The sequence below is a fragment of the Lolium perenne genome, chromosome 2, assembly GCF_019359855.2.
Source record: "Lolium perenne isolate Kyuss_39 chromosome 2, Kyuss_2.0, whole genome shotgun sequence".
NCBI lineage: Eukaryota > Viridiplantae > Streptophyta > Magnoliopsida > Poales > Poaceae > Lolium > Lolium perenne.
In genome coordinates, this window is record NC_067245.2 from 201,572,639 (window position 1) to 201,590,478 (window position 17,840).

The window sequence follows — 17,840 nt, forward strand, 5'->3', positions numbered from 1 at the left end:
CAATGTTTCTGTTGTACCACTCTGAGGGATATGGCAAATTGTGAGGAAGCCCCTTCACAAAGATCATATCAACGACTTGTATACTACAACATGCAGTGGTATGCTGGGTCACCGCACCACACCACAGGGCCGCGCGGCCAAGGGGGGGCCGCGCCGCCCTAGGGTGTGGCCACCTCGTGGCCCCACTTCGTCTCCTCTTCAGACTTCTAGAAGCTTCGTGGCAAAATAGGACCCTGGGCGTTGATTTCGTCCAATTCCGAGAATATTTCGTTACTAGGATTTCTGAAACCAAAAATAGCAGAAAACAGCAACTGGCACTTCGGCATCTTGTTAATAGGTTAGTTCCAGAAAATGCACGAATATGACATAAAGTGTGCATAAAACATGTAGATAACATCAATAATGTGGCATGGAACATAAGAAATTATCGATACGTTGGAGACGTATCAGCATCCCCAAGCTTAGTTCTGCTCGTCCCGAGCAGGTAAAACGATAACAAAGATAATTTCTGGAGTGACATGCCATCATAACCTTGATCATACTATTTGTAAAGCATATGTAGTGAATGCAGCGATCAAAACAATGTATATGACATGAGTAAACAAGTGAATCATAAAGCAAAGACCTTTCATGAATAGCACTTCAAGACAAACATCAATAAGTCTTGCATAAGAGTTAACTCATAAAGCAATAATTCATAGTAAAAGCATTGAAGCAACACAAAGGAAGATTAAGTTTCAGCGGTTGCTTTCAACTCATAATATGTATATCTCATGGATATTGTCAACATAGAGTAATATAATAAGTGCAATAAGCAAGTATGTAGGAATCAATGCACAGTTCACACAAGTGTTTGCTTCTTGAGGTGGAGAGAAATAGGTGAACTGACTCAACAATGAAAGTAAAAGAATGGTCCTCCATAGAGGAAAAGCATCGATTGCTATATTTGTGCTAGAGCTTTGATTTTGAAAACATGAAACAATTTTGTCAACGGTAGTAATAAAGCATATGTATCATGTAAATTATATCTTACAAGTTGCAAGCCTCATGCATAGTATACTAATAGTGCCCGCACCTTGTCCTAATTAGCTTGGACTACCGGATCATCACAATGCACATGTTTTAACCAAGTGTCACAAAGGGGTACCTCTATGCCGCCTGTACAAAGGTCTAAGGAGAAAGCTCGCATTGGATTTCTCGCTATTGATTATTCTCAACTTAGACATCCATACCGGGACAACATAGACAACAGATAATGGACTCCTCTTTTATGCATAAGCATGTAACAACAATTAATAATTTTCTCATATGAGATTGAGGATATATGTCCAAAACTGAAACTTCCACCATGGGTCATGGCTTTAGTTAGCGGCCCAATGTTCTTCTCTAACAATATGCATGTTTAACCATAAGGTGGTAGATCGCTCTTACTTCAGACAAGACGAACATGCATAGCAACTCACATGAAATTCAACAAAGAGTAGTTGATGGCGTCCCCAGTGAACATGGTTATCGCACAACAAGCAACTTAATAAGAGATAAAGTGCATAAGTACATATTCAATACCACAATAGTTTTTAAGCTATTTGTCCCATGAGCTATATATTGCAAAGGTGAATGATGGAATTTTAAAGGTAGCACTCAAGCAATTTACTTTGGAATGGCGGAAAATACCATGTAGTAGGTAGGTATGGTGGACACAAATGGCATAGTGGTTGGCTCAAGTATTTTGGATGCATGAGAGGTATTCCCTCTCGATACAAGGTTTAGGCTAGCAAGGCTATTTAAAACAAACACAAGGATGAACCGGTGCAGCAAAACTCACATAAAAGACATATTGTAAACATTATAAGACTCTACACCGTCTTCCTTGTTGTTCAAACTCAATACTAGAAATTATCTAGACCTTAGAGAGACCAAATATGCAAACCAAATTTTAGCATGCTCTATGTATTTCTTCATTAATGGGTGCAAAGTATATGATGCAAGAGCTTAAACATGAGCACAACAATTGCCAAGTATCACATTACCCAAGATATTTATAGCAATTACTACATGTATCATTTTCCAATTCCAACCATATAACAATTTAACGAAGAAGAAACTTCGCCATGAATACTATGAGTAGAGCCTAAGGACATACTTGTCCATATGCTACAGCGGAGCGTGTCTCTCTCCCATAAAGTGAATGCTAGGATCCATTTTATTCAAACAAAACAAAAAACAAAAACAAACCGACGCTCCAAGCAAAGCACATAAGATGTGATGGAATAAAAATATAGTTTCAGGGGAGGAACCTGATAATGTTGTCGATGAAGAAGGGGATGCCTTGGGCATCCCCAAGCTTATACGCTTGAGTCTTCTTGATATATGCAGGGGTGAACCACCGGGGCATCCCCAAGCTTAGAGCTTTCACTCTCCTTGATCATGTTGCATCATACTCCTCTCTTGATCCTTGAAAACTTCCTCCACACCAAACTTAGAACAACTCATTAGAGGGTTAGCGACAATAAAAATTAACATGTTCAGAGGTGACATAATCATTCTTAACACTTCTGGACATTGCATAAAGCTACTGGACATTAATGGATCAAAGAAATTCATCCAATATAGCAAAAGAGGCAATGCGAAATAAAAGGCAGAATCTGTCAAAACAGAACAGTTCGTATTGACGAATTTTATCGAGGCACCAGACTTGCTCAAATGAAAATGCTCAAATTGAATGAAAGTTGAGTACATATCTGAGGATCACTCACGTAAATTGGCATAATTTTCTGAGTTACCTACAGAGAAAACAGCCCAGATTCGTGACAGCAAAAAATCTGTTTCTGCGCAGTAATCCAAATCTAGTATGAACTTTTCTATCAACGACTTTACTTGGCACAACAAAACACTAAACTAAGATAAGGAGAGGTTGCTACAGTAGTAAACAACTTCCAAGACACAAAATAAAAACAAAGTACTGTAGTAAAATAACACATGGGTTATCTCCCAAGAAGTTCTTTCTTTATAGCCATTAAGATGGGCTCAGCAGTTTTGATGATGCACTCGCAAGAAATAGTATTTGAAGCAAAAGAGAGCTTCAAGAGGCAAATTCAAAACACATTTAAGTCTAACATGCTTCCTATGAAGAAGAATCTTGTAAATAAACAAGTTCAAGAAGCATAATGCGACAAGCGTAGAAAGATAAAACAAGTGTAGCTTCAAAAATTTCAGCCCATAGAGAGGTGTTTTAGTAACATGAAAATTTCTACAACCATATTTTCCTCTCTCATAATAACTTTCAGTAGCATCATGAGCAAACTCAACAATATAACTATCACATAAAGCATTCTTATCATGAGTCTCATGCATAAAATTATTACTCTCCACATAAGCATAATCAATTTTATTAGTTGTAGTGGGAGCAAATTCAACAAAGTGGCTATCATCATATATAGGAGGCATATTGTAATCATAAAAGAAAATTTTCTCCTCAATGCTTGGGGGACTAAAAAGATCATGCTCATCAAAGCCAGCTTCCCCAAGCTTAGAATTTTTCATAGCATTAGCAACAATGGTGTTCAAAGCATTCATAGTAATAACATTCCCATTAGCATGCATATAAAGTTCCATGGGTTTTTTAATTCTCTCTTCAAACACATCATGTCCTAATTCAAGATAAAGTTCATAAAGATCTCTCATATTTTTGTTGTTTTCCATTATGCTTAACTAGTGAAATAAAAACATGCATGATATTAAGTAAAGTAAAACAAGTAACTAATTTTTTTGTGTTTTTGATATAGCAAACAAGATAGCAAATAAAGTAAAACTAGCAACTAATTTTTTTGTATTTTGATTTAGTGCAGCAAACAAAGTAGTAAATAAAACTAAGCAAGACAAAAACAAAGTAAAGAGATTGGGATGTGGAGACTCCCCTTGCAGCGTGTCTTGATCTCCCCGGCAACGGCGCCAGAAAAAGAGCTTGATGGCGTGTAACTCACACGTTCGTTGGGAACCCCAAGAGGAAGGTATGATGCGCACAGCAGCAAGTTTTCCCTCAGAAAGAAACCAAGGTTTATCGAACCAGGAGGAGCCAAGAAGCACGTTGAAGGTTGATGGCGGCGGGATGTAGTGCGGCGCAACACCAGAGATTCCGGCGCCAACGTGGAACCTGCACAACACAACCAAAGTACTTTGCCCCAACGAAATGCTGAGGTTGTCAATCTCACCGGCTTGCTGTAACAAAGGATTAACCGTATTGTGTGGAAGATGATTATTTGCAGAAAACAGTAGAACAATATTGCAGTAGATTGTATTTCAGTATAGAGAATTGGACCGGGGTCCACAGTTCACTAGAGGTGTCTCTCCCATAAGATAAACAGCATGTTTGGGTGAACAAATTACAGTTGGGCAATTGACAAATAAAGAGGGCATGACCATGCATATACATATTATGATGAGTATAGTGAGATTTAATTGGGCATTACGACAAAGTACATAGACCGCTATCCAGCATGCATCTATGCCTAAAAAGTCCACCTTCAGGTTATCATCCGAACCCCTCCGGTATTAAGTTGCTAACAACGAGGACAATTGCATTAAGTATTGCGCGTAATGTAATTAGTGACTACATCCTTGAACATAGCACCAATGTTTTATCCCTAGTGGCAACAGCACATCCATAACCTTAGAGGTTCTTGTCACCCCTCCAGATTCACGGAGACATGAACCCACTATCGAGCATAAATACTCCCTCTTGGAGTTACTAGCATCAACTTGGCCAGAGCATCTACTAATAACGGAGAGCATGCAAGATCATAAACAACACATAGACATAACTTTGATAATCAACATAACAAGTATTCTCTATTCATCGGATCCCAACAAATGCAACATATAGAATTACAGATAGATGATCTTGATCATGTTAGGCAGCTCACAAGATCCGACAATGAAGCACAATGGGGAGAAGACAACCATCTAGCTACTGCTATGGACCCATAGTCCAGGGTAGACTACTCACTCATCACTCCGGAGGCGACCATGGCGGCGTAGAGTCCTCCGGGAGATGATTCCCCTCTCCGGCAGGGTGCCGGAGGCGATCTCCTGAATCCCCCGAGATGGGATTGGCGGCGGCGGCGTCTCTGGAAGGTTTTCCGTATCGTGGCTCTCGGTACTGGGGGTTTCGCGACGAAGGCTTTAAGTAGGCGGAAGGGTAGGTCAGGAGGCGGCACGAGGGGTCCACACCACAGGGCCGCGCGGCCAAGGGGGGGCCGCGCCGCCCTAGGGTGTGGCCACCTCGTGGCCCCACTTCGTCTCCTCTTCAGACTTCTGGAAGCTTCGTGGCAAAATAGGACCCTGGGCGTTGATTTCGTCCAATTCCGAGAATATTTCGTTACTAGGATTTCTGAAACCAAAAACAGCAGAAAACAGCAACTGGCACTTCGGCATCTTGTTAATAGGTTAGTTCCAGAAAATGCACGAATATGACATAAAGTGTGCATAAAACATGTAGATAACATCAATAATGTGGCATGGAACATAAGAAATTATCGATACGTTGGAGACGTATCACCTTTTATTCTTCCTTGTTTAGTACAAGTTGTATCTGATGAATATAGCTTTGAAGATTATCAATGATTATGAGGAGATTATTATGATTGAGTATGCAAATTTTGCTATAAGCCTTAATATAAGAGCGCTGCTCGATAAATAAGTACAATCTGTTAAATGTTCTCTGACCAAGAACAAAGTTGCCATCACCAATTATGATTTCCTATGCACCTTTATTTGTGATCTCCTTTTACTTGCTTCAAGTTGAATCATATTTCGGAAGTTGTTCACTAGAATGCCTTGTGTGAATTAATATGATGCTTCTTGTCCGTATTTTATTTATCGACTCTTCACTCCATAAACATGTGGTCTTGTTTACTGAGTTCAGTTTCGCTTGGGGACAAGCAAAGTCTAAGCTTGGGGGGAGTTGATACGTCCATTTTGCATCACTATTTTATATCATAATTTACTGTTATTCATTGATATATTTCGTATTTGGAGATGATACTTATGTTATTTCATCTATTTTGCATGTTTCATGATTATTGGAGGATCGCGCACCGGAGTCAGGATTCTGCTGGAAAAAGCACCGTCAGAATGCAATATTTCGGAAGATCAGCAATTGACGGGAATTATACTGAAAATCCTATTTTTCCAGAAGACGGAGGTAGCCAAAAGGTGGAGCCGAGGAGGGCCGCCATGGGCCCACCTCATAGGCCGGCGCGGGCCAAGGCCTGGCCGCGCCGCCTTGTGAGGAGGGGGCCCACGACCCCCTCTAGCCTCCTCTCCTACGCGTACTTCTTCGTCCCGAAAACCTAAGCTCCAGAGGATAGTCGCGAATAGTCACAGCCGCCTCTGCGGGGCGGAAAACACCAGAGAGAAAAGAGCTCTCCGGCGGGCAGGAATCCGCCGGGGAAATTTCCTCCCGGAGGGGGAAATCGACGCCATCGTCACCGTCATCGAGCTGGACATCATCTCCATCATCAGCACCACCATCTTCATCACCGTCACCGCCATCTCCACCGCTGCACATCGTCACCGCTGTAACGATTTGGGTTGGATCTTGATTGTTTGATAGGGGAAACTCTCCCGGTGTTGATTTCTACTTGTTATTGATGCTATTGAGTGAAACCATTGAACCAAGGTTTATGTTCAGATTGTTATTCATCATTATATCACCTCTGATCATGTTCCATATGATGTCTCGTGAGTAGTTCGTTTAGTTCTTGAGGACATGGGTGAAATCTAAATGCTAGTAGTGAATTATGGTTGAGTAATATTCAATGTTATGATATTTAAGTTGTGGTGTTATTCTTCTAGTGGTGTCATGTGAACGTCGACTACATGATACTTCACCTTTATGGGCCTAGGGGAATACATCTTGTATTCGTTTGCTAATTGTGGGGTTGCCGGAGTGACAACAACCTGAACCCCCATTGGTATATCGATGCAGGAGGGATAGCAGGATCTCAGAGTTTAAGGCTGTGGTTAGATTTATCTTAATTACTTTCTTGTAGTTGCGGATGCTTGCAAGGGGTATAATCACAAGTATGTATTAGTCCTAGGAAGGGCGGTGACGTGGGCATAACCCTTCTGATACTCGACATTGCCATACCCGGTGATAACTATGAAGGTGGACCAGCACGAGGACTCGACGAGCTGGACCCGCAAGGAATATCAACTTGGACTACAAGGAAAGAAGACTCCAACACAAATCCTACTAGGACTCTTGTAAACCCTAGCTTGGCTGATATATAAAGCCAGGCAGGGGCACCCCTTAGGGACACGCACAATCAGAAACATAATTTTAGAGGCAACACGCCTAGACACCGCAACCCGCGGATTAGAACTAGACTAGATCCAACAACTCCGCCTATGGCGGCCCCCTGTATACATATATTCATATAGTGGATTGCTAGCAGGACGTAGCGACCCTCCACCGCGGGGGCGTGAACCTGGGTACGTCGTGTACCACCTCGCTCCCGGAACTTCCGTCGTCGCCTTTCTCTAAAACCCAAGCCTCTCATGGTGGGCATTGCCGAGGAACCGCCTCGTCAATTGGCGCCGTCTGTGGGAAACGCGACGCTGGATTTTATCATCCGGGCGAGATCCTCAAAAGCCCTTGATCGCGTCCGCCGATCTATATCAACAAGCAGGTGGCGGCGCGCCCGATCTACATCAACGATCCGTGAAACACGCGCTTCGAGCAATGGAGAAGATCGCATCTTCCAATCTATCCAAATCGGAGCAGCCAAAATCGGACTCGACGAGCCAAGCCAGCATATACTAAGGAAAGGAAAGGAAAGGTCAATTAAGAGAGAGAAAAGAAATCAGCATACGAGCGCGTGGAAGAGATCGGATCGGAAATTCACTCCTAGGATTCCTTGTACGTACAAGGCAGACTTGGGTTGGTTTCTTGATCACGTGGAATCAGCAAAGGAAATACGGAAAGGAGACTTGGTTTGGCTAAGCACGCGAAGTGAATCGCGGCAAGGAACACCATGGGACGGGATACTAGAATAAATCCGTCAAGAAATACCAGAACGAGCGGACGCCGCCACCTTCACAGTATTGGTCACCCGATACGTGTATATCTATTTGACAAAAACCAAGTTTCAGACATTCCCGTCACCCGATACAAGGACCAGACTGAAACGAAGCCTCGACTATTCTGCTCGGACAACCACACCCGCCGTCGCGCACTGGTTGCACTTGGGGATTACCTGTCTTGGACCCGGCGTTGCAGACTCAATATATTCGGATGCTCACCCACCGCGGATCGGCCATATCAACCGCGTCCTCTTCATCGGCCACGTCAGCCAGGCGCCAAGTGGCTACATCAACTGTTTCGGATGCTCACCCGCCGCGGATCGGCCATATCAACCGTGTCCTCTTCATCGGCCACGTCAGCCAGGCGCCACGTGGCTACATCAACTGTTTCGGATGCTCACCCGCCGCGGATCGGCCATATCAACCGCGTCCTCTTCATCGGCCACGTCAGCCAGGCGCCACATGGCTACATCAACTGTTTCGGATGCTCACCCGCCGCAGGATCGGCCATGTCAACCGCGTCCTCTTCATCGGCCACGTCAGCTAGGCGCCGCGTGGCTACATCAACTACTTCGACTGCGCCCGCCGCTGGACTATCTTGGGTGGCGGAATTACTTCGAGTGCGCCCGCCGGCATGGACTTTCTTTGATGGTGCAATTATTTCGAGTGCGCCCGACACATGGACTATCCTTAGCAGCGCAACTATTTCGACTGCGCCTGAATGTTCCTCTTCCTTTTGCCACACCTGATGATTGGGGAGGCGCCATTACATCGTTACCTCCAGTACTCTCGGTGGATTTATTTTCCCCGAATTGGTGGATTTATTTTCTTCATCATCTATGACTACTCGATGGACTTATCCTCTTCAGCCCTGGATATATCTTCTCCTGATGCACTCTCTGGAGCGCTGGAATTACTCGGGGGCTCCTAGAATATCTTCGAACTATTGCGGTTACTCCCATCGGGAGTGCTGGTTCGCTAGAACCCAAGAAGATTTGAAGACTATTACTCCCATCGGGAGCGCCGGTTCACTGGAACCCAAGAAGATATGAAGACTATTACTCCCATCGGGAGCGCCGGTTCACTGGAATCCAAGAAGATATGAAGACTATTACTCCCATCGGGAGCGCCGGTTCCCTGGAACCCGAGAAGACATGAAGACTATTACTCCCATCGGGAGCGCCGGTTCACTGGAATCCAAGAAGATATGAAGACTATTACTCCCATCGGGAGCGCCGGTTCGCTGGAACCCGAGAAGACATGAAGACTATTACTCCCATCGGGAGTGCCGGTTCACTGGAACCCAAGAAGATATGAAGACTATTACTCCCATCGGGAGCGCCGGTTCGCTGGAACCCGAGAAGACATGAAGACTATTACTCCCATCGGGAGCGCCGGTTCACTGGAACCCAAGAAGATATGAAGACTATTACTCCCATCGGGAGCGCCGGTTCGCTGGAACCCAAGAAGATATGAAGACTATTACTCCCATCGGGAGCGCCGGTTCGCTGGAACCCGAGAAGATATGAAGACTCAAGTTTTGAACAATTGCAGTAATTCGGGACACCCGAACTGCATCGTCAGGAACCTTGTTACAACGAACTTCGGGGCTCACAGTCCCTTGAAGATTTGACTGTGCTCACAGTCCCTTGAAGATTCGACTGGGCTCACGGTCCCTTGAAGATTTGACTGTGCTCACAGTCCCTTGAAGATTCGACTGGGCTCACGGTCCCTTGAAGATTTGATTGTGGTCACAGTCCCTTGAAGATTTGACTGTGCTCACAGTCCCTTGAAGATTCGACTGGGCTCACGGTCCCTTGAAGATTTGACTGTGGTCACAGTCCCTTGAAGATTCCACTGGGCTCACGGTCCCTTGAAGATTATTTCGGGAACCTTGCTTTTTTCCTTTGCTATAGATGCCTCAAAGAGTGCCGCAAATAGCAAGGATCATGAAACAAACAAGGACCTTGACCTTTCCCTCTGCTACAGATGCCTCTACGAGCGCCGTAAATAGCAAGAGTCTGGAAATACATATAAAACAACCCACGTTCGATACTTTACTTATGGAAATATCAAAGAACAACGGGCTCATCGGCAGAGTTAGTGCTTCCGATACAGTCGGGAGCTGCTGTGAGAACATACATCGGTTGAAAGCAAAGTTGCACATACAACGGGTTTAGCAAGACCTGCAACACGAGCTGATCACTCAAACAATTTGCTGACCAATGAATACACGTACGCTTAAACGGGCAATTAAGATTTGCTCCTTCAAAATTTGCCAACGGCATTGACACGGTAAAAGTGCATATACATGTACCTACCAAAAAACTTACAAACAATGGCATCAACGATGCTCAAGGTGCGTTTTGCCCTTTGCAATAAACAACAATGTGTCAACGGCACCTGAAGAAAACTGTAAACATCGGGTTGCTCGACTTGAGTCTACTCACGGTTGCAAGCATCAGTACCCAAACTCGGGGGCTACTTCCATCGGGAGCGCTGGATGCGCACCCGATAAAATCATCGGCTCCTCTGGGCCATCACCCCAATCATCGGCTCCTCTAGGCCAGCATCTAAATCATTGGCTCCTCAGGGTCATCATCTAAATCATCGGCTCCTCAGGGCCATCATCCGAATCATCGGCTCCTCTGGGCCATCATCCCAATCATCGGCTCCTCTGGGCCATCATCTCAATCATCGGCTCCTCTGGGATATCATCCGAATCATCAATTCCTCTATCTATGGCATCACCAGAGTCATCGGCATCAAGTTCTCGGAACTTGAAAAAGTCTACGGTGTTTGACTTAGCATTTTTTACACCCTATACATAACTATTTCATATTTATTTACAGGCTCGGGGGCTACTCCCATCGGGAGCGCTAGTCGCGCACCCGATAAAAAATACGGCAACCTCGCCAACAAAGAAGAAGACATCGACATCAACAATCAAGATCTTCGAGTAGTACAACTTAAGTCTATGCGCGGTGCAAGCACCCGCCCATAGACTCGGGGGCTACTCCCATCGGGAGCGCTTCGCGCACCCGACCAAAAGCAACTTCAATTCTACATCGAGCACAAGGTTCAACAGATGATCAAGTCATTCGGCGAAGACAACTTTAGTCCCTGCCCGAAGCTTCACTTCGGCCAGACACTCGGGGGCTACTGACGTGGGCATAACCCTTCGGATACTCGACATTTCCATACCCGGTGATAACTATGAAGGTGGACCAGCACGAGGACTCGACGAGCTGGACCCGCAAGGAATATCAACTTGGACTACAAGGAAAGAAGACTCCAACACAAATCCTACTAGGACTCTTGTAAACCCTAGCTTGGCTGATATATAAAGCCAGGCAGGGGCACCCCTTAGGGACACGCACAATCAGAAACATAATTTTAGAGGCAACACGCCTAGACACCGCAACCCGCGGATTAGAACTAGACTAGATCCAACAACTCCGCCTATGGCGGCCCCCTGTATACATATATTCATATAGTGGATTGCTAGCAGGACGTAGCGACCCTCCACCGCGGGGGCGTGAACCTGGGTACGTCGTGTACCGCCTCGCTCCCGGAACTTCCGTCGTCGCCTTTCTCTAAAACCCAAGCCCCTCATGGTGGGCATTGCCGAGGAACCGCCTCGTCAGGCGGTGCATTAGCATAGGTTCACCCACACAACACTTATCAAAACAATGAAGATTAATTAGCTGTATGAAGCGAAAGCACTAGACTAAATTCCCGTGTGTCCTCAAGAACGTTTGGTCATTATAAGTAAACAAACCGGCTTGTCCTTTGTGCTAAAAAGGATTGGGCCACTCGCTGCAATTATTTCTCTCGCATTTTACTTACTCGTACTTTATTTATCTGCTATATCAAAACCCCCTGAATACTTGTCTGTGAGCATTTACAGTGAATCCTTCATCGAAACTGCTTGTCAACACCTTCTGCTCCTCGTTGGGTTCGACACTCTTATTTATCGAAAGTACTACGATACACCCCCTATACTTGTGGGTCATCAGTGCTTTATAATCTCTATGACTCATCTGGAGCGGTTGGATCTGCCAAGGGGCTCCTTCCCATCTACGGTCAGGTGCTCCGTTTCCTTCGAGCCACCATTGCTCCAAGTGGTGGAAACAATGATGCACTCTGTGGAGCACTTGTGGATCTTATGCACCTCAGCTATAAGTGTGCTCGTGATGGCAATGAGGACGAAGACTTCTCTCTTGATGTTATGGACTTCATATTCAATGAGATTCATGATTGCATGGTCTCCCCGACCACCATGCCATATGCACCTTATATCCAGCTCCTCATCAACAACACTGTGACTATGGATGAAGACTTGAGTCGGTTTCCATTGGAGAAGCACTCTGTCAAGAAGGCATACAAGAAGAAGCTTGTTCCTCATGGTACCCCTGCTCCTGACTCCTTTATGGGAGATGCTCGCACTAGTGGTTTTGCTCCTGCTCACCATGCTGATCTTCCTGCCATGAAGAAGCAAGTGAGGAAGCTCAGTTGGTTTCAGCGTCACATTTTATGCATGAATATTGAGATTCATAAGGAGAACTATGCGGCCAGCCGAGAGCGTTCTGAGATTCAGCATACTTAGGCGGTCATTCTTCATAAGCTCAGTGGTGAGCAAGGACCTCCGCCTCAGCCTCCAGTTCACCCAGGTTACAGTGGGTGGCATTCTTCTCAGGTTCCGTGGAATGATCTTGAGGACTGCATTCAGAGGGCCATCTACACTCGCAACTCTCCGGATGCCCCTGACACTGAAGATGAAGAAGAGGAAGAGGTGTACCAGTCCGAGGACGAAGAGGGCTCCGAGTGATCTCCATGGGGCGAGCAGCATCGCGCTTTTTCCCTGTTTGGCGTCTCGATGCCAAAGGGGGAGAAGTGTTCTATTAGGACATCTCTCGGGGATTTGCATGGTTTGGGCACAAGCATATGCGTTTATCATTCCTTTACTGCTTGTGTTCCCCTTCTTATTTGAACTATTTGGTTTGGTTTGTTCCGTTTAAAACTATGTGCTATATGTGGTGTGAGACATTGTTAAGGTCTTCGGATTTCTATATGTTGAGATCAAGGTTATTATATTGTGTGTGATGCTATATCTCCATATGGGTGATCAAGGGTATTATATTGTGTGTGATGCTATATCTCCGTATTATATATCTCCATATGGGTATAATTTCTACCACCTTATCTCAACTTCATATATGTCTATGTCTCTTGTTAGAGCTCATGTTGGATACCACTTGTGTTGAGGCACCTCGCACCTATGTGTTGTGTATTTGTATTCAAATGCAAATTACTTGTATGCACACATGTAGGGGGAGTGCCTCTATGTTTTGCCAACATGATTGCTCTCCATAGTGATTCTCTTGCAAATCCGTATATTGTCATCAAACACCAAAAAGGGGGAGATTGAAAGAACATCTCTCATAATATGTTTTGTGTGTTTGATGTCAATGTATGTGATACACTAATGTTTGACTAAGTGGTACAAGGATTATATAGATACATGTATATATGTGTGATGGATGTGGTGAGACGTGTCAAAAAGAAGTCAGAATAACAGATCACTGTGCCGGATATTCCGGGCCGGATATTTCCAGAATATCCGGCCCCCAATTTCCGGCTAAGGACTTGAGGATTTGTGGCTCAGTACTCCCTGGACATGGCCCGGACATTTGCCCGGATTTGCCCCAGGGCCGGATAATCCGGGCCGGATATTTCCAAAATATCCCCCCCCCCCCCCCCCAAAATCGGCTTACGACCTGGGGCGATGAGGTTCTGAACAGGGGCCGGACATTTGTCCGGATATTTGGCCGGATTTTCCCAGAGGCCGGACTTTTGGTTGGGCCGGATTATCCGACCCTAACTTAGGCCGGATTATCCGCCCCCCCGGAAGCTCCAACGGCTGGAATTTGGAGGGGGGTATTTATACCCCCTTCTTCTACCTTGCTCCTTGCTCAATCATTGCACAAAAATCTGCCAAGCTTCACCACCATTAGAGCCACCTCAAGAACTCAAGATTTGCAAGATCTCCTTCCTCCCCAACCAAAGCTCTTGATCTTTGGAGATTCGAAGGAGAAGACACCGATCTACATCCTCACCGAAGCGATTTACATTTCCCCCTCATTTGTTTGAGGGCCCCCTTGCTAGTGTTCCTCTTTGGATCCCTAGTTGATTTGTGTTGATGTATTGTTGTTGATTGTTGTGTTGTTACAGATTTGGGAGCCTCCAATTCGGTTGTGGATGTGTGCCCCAAGAACTTTGTAAAGGCCCGGTTCCCGCCTCGAGGAAATCCCTTAGTGGAAGTGGGCTAGGCCTTCGTGGCGTTGCTCACAGGAGATCTGAGTGAAGCCTTCGTGGCTGTTGGTTTGGCTTTCGTAGCAACCACACTCCTCCAATCGTAGACGTACCTTCTTGCAAAGGAAGGGAACTACGGGAATCATCTCCGTGTCATCGCGTGCTCCACTCTCGGTTACCTCTATCCTATTCTATCTCCTATATATTGCGTAGCTATATCTTGCTTAGTTGGTAACCTTGTCATATAGGTAAATTCACTTAGTTGCATATCTAGAGAATTTACCTTTGTGTCAAGCCTAAATTGAAAAAGAACTAAAAATTGGTTAGCACCTATTCACCCTCCCCCTCTAGGTGCGGCATACGATCCTTTCAGTGGGTGCTAGAGAGCGGCGCGCCCGTAAGGAATACGGTGGCGCCGGCTCGCACTTCGTGCTACAGAGCGGCGCGCGGTGAGATCCTGCTGGGGCGCGACATCGACGGATGCTAGGGCGCTTCGGGTGGCGGCGAGATCAACAACGCGACGGCGGGCAGCAGCGGCGGAGCTATCGAGCTCGCACATGGCTGCACAGCGAGCGACAGCGGCCGCGCCTCCATGGATGCGCGGGCAAAAGCGGCAGCGGACGCGGCACCTGCGCGTGTACCGGCAGCGGCACCATGGCCGCGCGTGAGAATCGGCAGGGGACGCGGAGGAAGCGAGAGGAATTGGAGCCAGCGAGAAGAGGTTTCTCTCGTGGGGAAGAAAGAGGTGAGGTAGGGAAGAGATAACGTTGGCCCCGCAGGGACACGCGTCGCACGAGGCGAGCGGAGGATTAGAAAGCTGTTCCTAGGGGGAAACGTTACACTGTGTTTGGATGTAATGAATTGGGGCTGAAATTGAGGAATTGGAATTAAGGGCCCGAATTCGGATGTTTGGATGCATATGAAATTAGAGCCTGGAAACTTGGCTGAATTCCAAGCCCACCCGCGCGCAAGGCAATTTTGCCATCGATCAATACGGAGGTCCTCCGCTCCGTATGCGCTGAATTGGAGATCCGGTAACATTTCGCTCCTCGTTCTTCTCCCTCCCCTCTTCCTCACGGTCAACCTCAGATCCCCCCTCGATCTCCTTCGTCCAGCATCGTTGGCCACCTCGGCACCTCCCCCACCTCAAACTGCTCCGGCCACCTCCCCCTCCCTTCTGCAACCAGCGGTTTCGCCTCCTCCACCATTAGCGCACATGGTTTCTTCCGAGCACGGGATCCTGATCCAGCGGCCTTGGCAAGTCGTCCCCGTCGGCCACACATGCTTTCTGTACCTGCAGCCCGGCGGCCAGGTGCCCCTCCTCCGGCTTCCCGCCCCTCCACGCGTTCTTCCCGAACCTGAAGCCACGATGGAGGGGCGAGAGCACCCAAGCCGGATCGCCCTGCCCTCCATCGTTCATGTGGTGTTCGGCCGAGCCACGACGAGCGAGCAGAGGCACTGGGGCGAGCATGTCATGGGCAGGGGAGTCGACGGGTAGATTGTGGCCGAGCATTTTCAATGCGGGTGCTCTACGCCGGCGAGGGGCTCATGGCCACCACAACTTGACGCCAGCGACTTGAGCAACAGAGGCCGGATGGCAAATCCTGTGCAGTTCATGTTTTTCAGCTGCCATACATTAGATGTGTACTACTCTAGTGTAAATCTTTTTTCGTAGCTACAGGGAACCTCAGGTTCTAGTAAATTTTTCAGCATACACATAGCCGATGTTTTGTCGTAACATGAAAGAATAAATCTGTGATGGACCGATTAGATGTTCTGCTCCTGCTATAAATATTTTAATATATACTACTATTTTTTCATACTTGTACACAAGTTTATATTGACCGAATTGAACGAAACATAAAATTCCATGGTTTGTACATCCAAACGTGAATTGGAATTGGGTGTCATCATTTGATTCTAACAACAAATTTCATGCACACCCAAACAACATAATTGAAATTGGAGTCATTTCATTTCCACCTTGGTTTTGGTATTCCCTTCTAATTCAATTCCATCGCCTAATTCTGTGCATCCAAACACAGCGTTAGTGTTTTCCAATTGGAATTGGAACATCTAATTCTATCTAATTCTATCGTTTGGATGCGTGTGGAATTTGTACCTGGAAACTGATCTAAATTCCAGCCCACACTGCCCCGAAGCGTTTTTCTTGAGAGAGAATTCCTTATATGACACTAGTCTTAAATTTGATGCCTTATATGACACTATCAACTTTTTGCTTCCTTATATGACTTGTTGTATAAAATTTATGCCTTATATGACACTACCGTCGGTTCCGTTAATTTATTCCGTCACTTTTTGCTCAGCTAGACCAAAATACCCCCATTTCTTAATTTTCCGTTCGACTCAATCGTGCACGCCCGAGGCATCAAACAAGCAGCAGCCCGCAGGCCTACGAACCCTAGCGGCGGCCGGAGAACCAGGCAGCGCGGCGGCCGGAGAACCAGGCGGCGCGGCGGTCGGGCGTGGCGTGGCGGTCGGGCGCGACGCGGCATGGCGTCCGGACAAGGCGCGGCGGCCGGGCAAGGTGCGGGGGATATGGCATCAAAATACAGGGAAGGTTTTGCCGATTTTTTGAATTATCGTTTCAGTTATAATTAGTTTATTTATATAGTTAAACAACTGTTTCTCATATTGTCACATGAATTTTTGTCACACATTGCTCCAGGGGAAGAACTGACTTTGTATGTGAAAAGTTGACACCGTTAGCTCAAAAAATACACTAGTGTCATATGAGCAAAGGCGAGGCTAGCTAGCAGGCTTAAACAGGCTTCAGCCTGCCCTCCAAAAGTGTAAAAAAAAAAATTACTACTAGTAATCTCCAAGCCCATCACCATCAGGCTTCAGCCCAACTCGCCCAGACGGCCAGACGCCCAGACGCACGCATCTTCCTATCGAGTCGAGGCCAGCAAGCACGTATCGACGCATCTTCCTGCTCCTAGCACGCATCGGAGAGGCAGACGGAGGGAGGCGAGGCGGCGGACCGGCGGGCGGCGGCCACGAGCCCACGACCAGCACGCCCCGACGCCCGCGTTGCCCAGAAGCTGGGGCCGGCGGCCACGACACGCGCGGACGGGCGGACGGCGGAACACGCGCGGACGGCCCAAACCCTAGCGGACGGCAGCCGGCGTCCGGCGAAGTTTGGGCGGGGGCGCGGGGCTGAGCAGCGCGCCGGCCTCTGTGCACAGGAGAGAGGAGCGCCGGCCTGCCAGGCTGCCAGTGAGCATCGGGAATTCGGGTTCGGGATCGCCAACGTGACAGCGTCGTTCTTCGGTGGTATTTGTTCTCCAATCCTCATATTATTTTGCTATCTCTCTGCTGCAAATTTGTAAGTTGTAACTATGTACTAGCTAGTTCCAGTTAATTTATCTATGTGCAATATATTTTCAGATTTGTTAAAATGAAGAGAAAGCATGTGA